This window comes from Rhipicephalus microplus, unplaced genomic scaffold, assembly GCF_043290135.1.
Source record: "Rhipicephalus microplus isolate Deutch F79 unplaced genomic scaffold, USDA_Rmic scaffold_13, whole genome shotgun sequence".
NCBI classification, from domain to species: Eukaryota; Metazoa; Arthropoda; class Arachnida; order Ixodida; family Ixodidae; genus Rhipicephalus; species Rhipicephalus microplus.
Genome location: NW_027464586.1, coordinates 11,195,724 through 11,205,749, shown reverse-complemented (window position 1 = coordinate 11,205,749; position 10,026 = coordinate 11,195,724). Strand labels below are relative to the sequence as shown.

General features: G+C 44.9%; 1 long non-coding RNA gene across 4 annotated transcripts; it reads left to right on the top strand.

Annotated features, from left to right (window-relative positions):
• The first annotated feature begins 1,016 nt into the window (after positions 1–1,016).
• On the top strand, positions 1,017–7,171 carry LOC142784005 (uncharacterized). Of its 4 annotated transcripts, none has more exons than XR_012888553.1 (3): positions 1,017–1,099; positions 2,011–3,427; positions 3,725–7,171. It is a non-coding gene; the product is annotated as an uncharacterized LOC142784005 (long non-coding RNA). The 4 variants fall into 4 exon arrangements; XR_012888555.1 differs by lacking the exon at positions 1,017–1,099 and having other exon boundaries at positions 1,903–2,140; positions 2,270–3,427; XR_012888554.1 differs by lacking the exon at positions 1,017–1,099 and having other exon boundaries at positions 1,905–3,258; positions 3,314–3,427.
• The last annotated feature ends 2,855 nt before the right edge of the window (positions 7,172–10,026 follow it).

The window sequence follows — 10,026 nt, the reverse complement described above, 5'->3', positions numbered from 1 at the left end:
AGCCGCACTTGATGGGCCAGTTTTGTCCTTACTGCCAGATGTAGAATATATCACGGCTATAAGATATCGAAAATCGGCAATCTCCACTGATACGATAGAAAAAGTAATTACATGGACAGACTATAACCACCTCATGTTTCCATGGCAACCCCACTGGAGTCAGTCCAGAAAGATCGAAGTCTTAATCACTAAATTTCGATGTCGTGTCCCCCCCCTAAACCTATATCTACACAGAGCTGGTCAGACAACATCACCCCTCTGCGCATTCTGCGGAGAAATGGAATCACTAGATCATTATTTTTTGTATTGTCGCCGTTACGAAATACTTAGAAAAAGGTTACTAGTTATGCCATTTCGGAAAATAGGTCTTACATTGACGGCGGAAACGGCGCTAAGCTTTGGCGCCTCAGCTTTGGGACATTGCCACAGGGATGCTTTCAATGCCGTTTGCGATTATATTCAGGCAACCAAGCGTATACCTTTGTGATCTTCAATCAAAAACAAAAAAAAATTATTTATTACTCCCAAGGGCAGAGTGAAGTAAACGCAGCTAAGTGGTAAACATAACACCTCAAATCTCAAAATTGCTCAACTTGATTTTTTTTTTCGTTTGCTCTTTTTATGTTGTTTTTATTTTTACATTAGTCTTATTATAATACCAATTCATTACACATAGTTAAAATGATTATAGATAAACTGCACTACACTTTCTTGGCCAATCCCCCTAAGTGGGTATGAGCCAACCTCCCAGGGAAACAAAACAAAACAAAACACTCCGCGAAACCTGGCCTCAGGAAGTGCGTCACGACTACGTAACGAACTTGTGCTCTCACCAAATGTCAGAGGGCGCAAGCGCAAAAAAAAACAGTCATAATCAATGCAACAAAATCGTTTTTACAAAATAATAATTACACGCCCAAATTTGGTATGTTGTTTTTTATGCATAAAAACAATTTATTCAACACTCCTTACGCGATTATTTTTCTTCAGCCGTACTGTCATAAACACCATCTACCCAGCGACAAGCCCATGCATGACTGACAGCGAGAAGCTTTCGTCAACGTCGGCTGCGTCGGCGTTTTCGTGCGTGAGATAACAGGTGAGGCACGCTTTCAAGCGAAGCTTGTTGAATGACATGTTGTTGGTCTTGTTGGGTCATTTTTTCAGAAAACGGTTACACTTGCGCGAATAAGACACCATGCAACAAACATAGAAAGATGCACACACACGCGTTGCGCTTGGAGTGTGCGAGTTTGTTTCTTACGTGGCGTCTCATTCACGCAGTTGTAACCTTTTTCTGAAGCTTGTAAGGACTGGGAGGTTCGCTAAAAAGAAAGTTTGTGGCTCTATGCGGCGGCTAGACGGGAACATTGTGCAACGTATGCAGTGTAGCAAAGGCGGCACGGCGTCAAGCCGAGGCGACGCGTGCTGCGTCTGCCACGGACGCGAGCGTCTGTGCGCTGAGCGTATCTGGGCAGCTAGGTCATAGGCTCGGTGCAAAATATTGAGAAGCATTCGCTGGGCCTCGCATGCTTCACGACGCGTTTCCCGAAGGCTCGGAACACGAATAATTCTTGGTGTGCCGGAGGCAAATCTGGACCAGCCAAGTGGCCATCATCTTCGTTTCTTCGCTAGCCTTGTGTCACCAGTGCAAGCTGCTCACAAATTTTTTTGACGTTTCCAATATAATTTTACCGCACAAATTTCAACTACGATTTTTCTTCCCAATGTACTGCTGATACTGCGTACGTACGAAGGTGTTCTAAAGTTCCCAGGCCGCGATACCATTGCATTACAAGGGATAGCGGCTTGGAAACTTCTGAAGATCTTTGTACTTATTCTTGACGTATATCTTTGCAAGTCAGAGTTTTATGGGTCAGAGATGTATATCTGGTTTTGTATTGTGCATCGATTAGCTAATCATTCAAAGGGGTTTGTTGGTACACTTATGACGTGCACATATCTTTTTCGTAATTTGACAGCGAAGCATCCACTTACTAACATTTTCAGACCGCGCTGATGCCATGCCGTCCGGCGGTCCAAGCTACGGCAGCTACTGCTGTGTATCGTGGTGCTTCAACAATGGCAGAACCCACAAGAAGCCTGGGACGAGTTTCTTCCGCATACCACGGGATGGCAGGTGTGTTAAAGCTTTTGTATGGTTTGCATGTCTTTAGGCTTACTGTTCGTACTTGCTCAGTGAGGGTAACAATAAAAAATCACTATTCAAGCACTTCCCCTTTCAGCTGATAGTTCATTGCCAATGCAGGATGAAAGCATGGATGCAGTATGCTGGACGCGATAATCTCCTTAGTAAGCCGGCCAGCCTATTGTACGCAACGTACAGGGTTTGTAGCGACCATTTTACTGCTCAAAGTTTCATGGACCCTGGGACACAAGGCTTACAAGAATGGCTGTTCCCAGTGTGCAACCAGCTGCACCATGTGAGTGATTGACTGAAACTCAAATATGTGCTATAGCAGCCACTTGTATTGAATCAGTGGCGACAGTTAACCGTGAAGATCTTTGTAGCCGATGGAGAAGCCTCACTATAGAAGTAACACTTGGAAAGTCTTAAATTTTGTGAATTGTGGGCTATTACCTTCCTAACAGCAGCTTTACATTTCTGTCGTTTTTTGATGCTCTTGACCTGCGCAACTTGTTTTAAAAGACTTTAAAGGGCTATTTCACGTTATCTTCAAGCCTGAGTGCACATGTACGTATACCTTTCATCAGTGAAAGCTGCCACTGTTGATAATTCCAAAAATCACAAATTACTTGTTTCCTAGTTGGTGGCTTCTCTTTTCTTCCACGTTCGACCAATTTATGCGTTTGAAAGAGCTGTTTAAGTTTCCCCATGCTACAAGCTTTGTAACTTGTACCAACTGCACATATATGCAGGTTCTCTGAGCGTCGCTTGAAGTAGTGACTGTGACATGGCTGCAGAAGCTGCACTGCAAGGTGCGGATGAGTTTCAGTTTGTGTTATTTTGAGCCTCTTACTGATACATTGTCGTAATTTCATTTCTTCAGGACCTGCGGTAGAGGCTTCAAAAAGCGGCTCCCACACATTGAGGTGCCCCGATGAACAGGGTGCGTTCAGTGTCGCGATTTCTTTTTTTACCGAAATTGACTGTTGACCAAACCTCTGCAGGTGGCAGCTCCCTTGTAGCTGGTGAAAGAATTTCCGCTGACTTCGTCTTGCCCGAGAAAACTTTAACCAGTCATTCAGCTGTCACAAAAGGAACTTGTGTGACCGGTAAGTTGTATGTTCACTTCAACACCAGAGTGGATTGATATAGAGACTTCCGCAGGCCGCTCGCAAGATTGTTCCGACAGCACTGTCCGAGGCACTGAACAAGCTTCACAAAACCCTCCAGAAGACGTCTCCGCCAACAGCTCCACGCCTGAGTGCCCTAGAGAAAATGGTGATGATGCTTTTATTGCAGCTGTTTTTAATGTGCTATTTTATGTTTAGGAGATTCTGAGGAAACTATCCTCAAAAGGACACTACGTGTGCACTTACAAAATGTAAGGGTGGGCTCTCAGTGATTTTTATTTTTTTTTGTGCATTGTCAACATTGTGAATGGTTTGTTTTTAGGTAGTGGAATCGAAAACTTCGCACCACAGAAAGTTGTGCACCTTGGGTCTGAAAGAGCGAGGAAAGTGCTCGTATGGGATTAGTTGTTCTTCGCTTTTACATCCATTTTTTTGTTTATTGCAGTGCGTTCCTGTGTGCCAGTGACAATGTCTCCATCAATGAAGTACAAGCAAACCATTAAACATCTGCAAGCCAAAGTAGCAGCACAGCGGAAAACTATCAAAAGACTGCGGAGACAGCCTCGCCAAGCACCGTCATCGACTTCAAAGGCCCTTGAAGTTATCCGACCGCACATCACCGAGGAGGTTTTTAAACTTCTTTCTGCACATGTTCACTTGAGGCCCAAACGCAAGGGAAGCGGTTTCCCGTGTGGTTCAAGAAATTTGCTCTTCACTTAAACTTCCGAGGTCCGCGAGCATACCGATTTCTGGCTCCATATTTTTCTTTGCCCTCCCGGCGTTCATTAAGGAGGTGGCTAGCTAATGTAAAGATGACTCCAGGCATAATTCCAGGAATCCTTTCTTCCATTGCAACAAATACTCAAGCTTGGAATGAACGGGACCGAGTGTGCGCTTTAGTTTTTGACGAAATAGCACTCAAAAAGAATTTGTACTATGATGCTGCAAAAGACGTTGTCCAGGGTTTTACAGATGATGGCACTCATCGCACTTCAACCATCACTGATCGAGCACTGGTTTTTCTTCTTGTTGGCGTTTCGAGAAAGTAGGTTCAACCGGTTGCTTTTACTATAGGGCACACATCAACACCATCATCTGTTATCCATAACTTGCTGGTGTCACTCATATTGGAGCTTAGGAGCATTAATATTGCAGTGAAAGCAGTCATTTGTGACCAGGGCAGTTCAAATGTAAGTCTCGCTAACCAACTAAGAGTGACTGTAGCAAAGCCTTTTTTTGAAGTTAATGGTGAGCGGGTATATTACATTTTTGATGTTCCGCATTTAATTAAAACAACGCGCAATAATGTCCAAGCACACAAGTTATACATCGTTAACTGGTCGCACATTGTATGCCTTTACCAATCCTCACATGAGTTGCGGTTGCGATTGGCTCCAAAGTTGAGTGAACGGCAAGTTCATCAGAAACCTTTTTCTAATATGAAGGTCAGCAGAGCAACTCAGGTCCTCAGTGCATCAGTTTCGATTGCTATCACGGCAATGGTGTATGCGAAGGTGCTGCCTGCCTCGGCCATCACTACAGCTCAATTTTGTGATCGTATGGACAGGATTTTCGATGCCTTGAACAGCTCGAGTAAAAAAAGAACTTCGCAAAAGCTGCGGCATGCAATCATGAAAAATGATTCAGAGCTGATTGACTTCCTCCGAGGCCAGCTTCCCTGGATTGCATCATGGCAGTTTGTTGGTAGACGTCAACCACAAATCATCGTAGGTTGGCAAATTACAATTCAGGCAATTTGTCAACTATGGGACGACCTCTCCAAAGATTACAATTTTGAATACCTGTTAACACGCAGGCTTCAACAGGATCCTCTGGAGAACATATTTGGCCACATTAGGCAAAAACAGGGTTGCAACACCAACCCCAATGTAGCACAATTTATTTGTGGCCCGAAGCACATCTGTATAAGAAAACTCTTCAAGCTGTCAGAATACGAAAATGTCGAGGATGATGAATGTGACCTCCTCCAGGAGCAGCTCTCGCCATTCTCCTTCACCAGTGCGTCTCTTGTGGATAATGAGGAGTGTGCACAGCCACAGCCTGACGACTTTCCCGCTCTAGACGATCTCTCTGAACTTGCGACAAACGTTCACTCCCATATTATCGATGACTCCGCTGCATATTATGTAGCTGGTTTTCTCATCGAACACTTCCTTCGGAATGCACGTGACGGTTGCAGTTGCCCACAGTTACTGAAAGACGACAGTGAGACGCTTAAGGGTACCCACCAGTATTTCACAATGCTCAAAGCATACCACGTCCCCAGCAAACTTTTTGGGAATCTCACTGTGCCATCAGAAGCAGCTTTTGCATACGTACAACAACTTGAATCTCACTTTCTTGCCATAATTGAGGCCACTGCACATCACCTGAAAGTGTGCGATGTTTTGTATCACCATCTATCAAGTGTTGGCGATTTTCATTTCTGCTCTGCTGGGTGTCGCGCGAAGTTTCTAAAAATGTTTTGCCGGGTTCATTTATGTTGGCATGTGCATTTTGTGAACCGAAACTTAGATAGGGTTAGGTTCCAGTCTTCAATCTCAGGCATACAGCTTGACAAGTTCAAAGGTTAGCAATTAGCGGCGGGTTTACACTAAAGTATTCGAGTTGAGCCGAATCCTGCTATAGCTTTGTTATGTTATTACTTCGTTACAGCAGACTTCATTATGGTCTTATATGCTTATATTCAGCTCAACTGGACTAGCCACTCCTTCGTTGCATACATTGTTTGGGTTACCCGCTATGAGGAGTAAGGACACTGTGTATTCGCTCGAAGTGATTTGCATAACCTTAAAAAGAATGTTGGGTATCCTGTCTGTATTTTTGTAGCAAATGCGGGCGAACTGTACACTTTATTGTGGCTCGCTTGGTCACTGTGTATGCTTTATCTCTTCAGCTCAAGTAATATATCGATAACAAAACCGCTTGTTGAAATGTCTTCGAGCGGGTAAGAAACACAGTATGAAGTGGGCACGGTTCACATTATCACGCTTTTCGTATTTTAGCTTCTCATCAACCTCCTCATCTCGCCCATCAAAATTTTCAAAAGAATACTCAAACTTGTAGCGTTTGATGGGGCTGCGGACGCTGCCATTTTATTTTTATATAGCTTTTGAGTGATAACGTACGATGTAGAGCCTTTGTCAAAAATAATGAGCCAAAGTGGTTTCCTTCTGCTATTTATTAGCCCTGTAATACCGCTCTCGTAGCACCAATTAAGGTCCACAATTCTGGATAAGTGATGACTACAATCTATCTTAGCTCGCAAGCGTCACAGCAACACCCAGACGCAAATCACTTGGGATCTCAAGTTTTTGATGAAGGCGACGCATAACAAAAGCCACAAAACCTGCCAGTGTTGTAGCATAAAGTTTGTCTTTCACGTAGTGAGCAAGCTGCAAAGCCCTACCTATCTGAGGACAAGCAGGCATCAAGTCTTCTTTTTTTCATTTTGGACTAGCTGTTCTTAAGCACAGCCAGCACACTGCATCTTTGCCTTTCTGCTATATTGTATCGTGTGGTTTCTGTGCGCTTTTTTCTATACATTATTTCGGTTAACCCCAGGCGTGATTCGCGACTTCATTACTGTGTATATGTCACCTCTTCCTTCTTCATCAGCATTGTGCGCCGTGTTTTTGCCATAGATCCTTACTTACCCTCTGGCCCGGTGTGTCATACTTCACCAGCTTCTCGGCTTCTGCCAACTCTAGCAATGTGTGCGTTGTCTGTGTTCTCGCTGTATTTGTTACAATTTATTTGTAAGGCGAGATGCGTTTGTTGTCTACCTTTGTCATATTGTGCTTTTTATATTCAGAGACTCTACCTTGCCTTTGAATAAAACGTTGCGGATACTCTGTCTCTTTGACTGATATATACATTGATCACTTGTTCCGAAAGAAAAACACAAGCGCGATGAATAAAACCGTAGTGAATTATCATTACCTGCATCTCTTTTTATTATAACTTAATCGAAATAAAAATCACGTCACGACCAATTCGCACGAACCACTGAACAAAACAAAACAGGGAATCGCTAAATCAAAACAACCTACAAAAACTATCCATTTGGGCGATGAAAAGTGGTCTGAAATCATGAACTTTCGTCATAGCCAAACGTCGGTTTTGCAAAGTAATTCAAAATTTGCGCCAGTGAAACCGAAACCGGAAGCGCACGCCACTTGCTCTCACCAACCACTAGGTGTGCTAGGGTCGATTGGGCCGCTGGGCTCTACGGGAGTGTCCACTCTTAACCTTTATTTCTCTATGGCTACCCGCAGGTCGCGGGTTCAAATCCCGGCTGCGGCGGCTGCATTTCCGATGGAGGCGGAAATGTCGAGGCCCGTGTGCTCAGATTTGGGTGCACGTTAAAGAACCCCAGGTGGTCAAAATTTCCGGAGCCCTCCACTACGGCGTCTCTCATAATCATATGGTGGTTTTGGGACGTTAAACCCCACAAATCAATCAATCATTTCTCTATGGCTGCACTGAATGCGGAGCGAATTGCTCCAACTGGGAGCGAATGAGCTCATCCTCTCGCGCAATCGAGAGGGCTTCGGATAATGAAATCGAGGAGCCTTTTTGAAGCATGCGGCAGCGGAAGTTTTGCGAGGCTACTCCGGTGAAAAGCTGATGGCGGATCATATCGTTCTCGAGCGCGCCGAAGCCGCACGACGCGGCGAGCGTTCGAAGAGAAGTAATGAACTCGGCGACTGGCTCGCCAGGCAATTGTCGCCATTCTTGGAATTTTACGCGTGCGAGATAATCGCACGAGACATCTTTAGAATGCTCATCGAAAAGAGCAACAGCATTCTTGAAGGCATCGCCCGACGCTTGCGTCGGCGACGCGTTGGTGGCATCCAAAGTATAGAAGAGCTTTAACCCGGCAGGGCCCAACGCGTTGAGCAGCAGGGCCTTGCGACGCTCGGGCTTGCTGGCGTCCTCCCCGGTTGCGTCTGCGTAGGCCTGAAACACCAATTTCCGTCAGTCCGCCCATGGAAGTGGCGGGTCTCCGGGCGAATGAAGAAATAGGGGAGGTTACTGAAGAGTGGGATGAGGAAGTTGTTTCACTAGTTACTTCCTGCATTACTAAAGCTGAGCTTCAGGCAGCTACAGCTGCAGATCCCATCTTCGTCGCCATTGCTGTGTTGGGGGCTGGCTGGTCCCGACGAAGCAGAAGAAGACGGCCGGCGGAGACGTACGCGGCCGGCGGGGACGCCGACCAGCCCGAACACGCGGATTGGCGCGAAGCGCCAAAGGAAAGAACAACAACCGCACTCTACGGTTACCCAACACACACTGCTTTTATTTTACAGTCGCCTTTAAATCCTAGATGCCAGAGTGGCGCCTCCTGGCATCCTCACATATCTTCCTGAAACCGAAACCGAAAACCCAGAACACAACACTCTCTTCAGTCAAACAAGGAAAACTCTATGATCAGGCACTACCAGCATTATTGTACGAAGATGATATACTGCTAATGGCTGACAACAAGGAAGATTTGCAGAAATTGATGGACATCTGCGGTAATGAGGGAGATAGGTCAGATTTTTGATTCAGTAAGGAAAAATCAGCAGTCATTTTTTTTATGGATAACGAAGGTAGTGAGCTTAGAATACAGGAAGTCACGCTAGAGATAACAGATAAATACAAATATCTGGGCGTATGGATAAGCAATGGGACCGAGTACCTAAGGGAAGACGAAACATACGTGACGACTAAAGGTAACAGGAATGCAGCGGTAATGAAAAACAGGGCACTGTGGAATTACAATAGGTATGATTTTTTGTGAGGAATATGGAAAGGGGTCATGGTTCCTGGGCTGACGTTCGGCAATGCGGTCTTGTGGATGAGATCAGAAGTTCAAGCAAGATTAGAAATTAAGCAACGTATAATAAGTAGGCTTGCTTTAGGTGCTCACGAGAAAACTCCAAATCAGGGAGTACAAGCTTGTGGATATGGGATGGACATCATTTGAGGGCAGGGAAGCTAGCAGCAAGATAAAATTTGAGAAGTGATTGAAGGAAATGGGGGAGGAGGGTTGGGCTAGGAAGGTTTTCAGCTATTTGTACATGAAGAATGTCGATACTATATGGAGGAAGCAAACCAGGAAATTTACTGGTAAATACTTGGAAAATAGCAGGTGGCCAAAGCAAGCAGAACTATCGGTTAACAAGAAAGTGAAGGAAACGGAGACTGACATGTGGAGAATCGGCATGATTAAGAAGTCTGCACTAGAGATCTATCGAACTTTTAAGCAGGAAATTGCCAAAGAAAGTATCTAGGATAATACTCGGGGTAGTTCTCTACTGTTTGAGGCCAGGATGGGAGTATTGCGAATAAGACATATCGCGCCAAATACGAAGGGGTAGATACAGTATTCAGTGCGTGTGAAGAGGAAGAAGAAGCTGCCGAACACTTGATAATGTTCTGTAAAGGGCTTCACCCTATAGTTCAGGATGATGGCGCAGAGTTTTTCAAAGCGCTGGGGTTTAGGGACAAGGAGGGCAAGATAGACTTTAAGTGGGTAGACTTAACTAGAAGGAGGTTATCTGATTGGTGGCTAAAGGCAAGGCACGAGTGAAAATTAAACCCCTTACTGCAAAGTACGAATTCTCAACCTCACTACCTAAAAAAAAAAAAAAGATAAAACTAATGGTTAGTTCACTAAGTATTACGGCTAGGTGGCGTTAGCCGCCGGCCGATCTAAAGGGTACAGCCAGCCACATC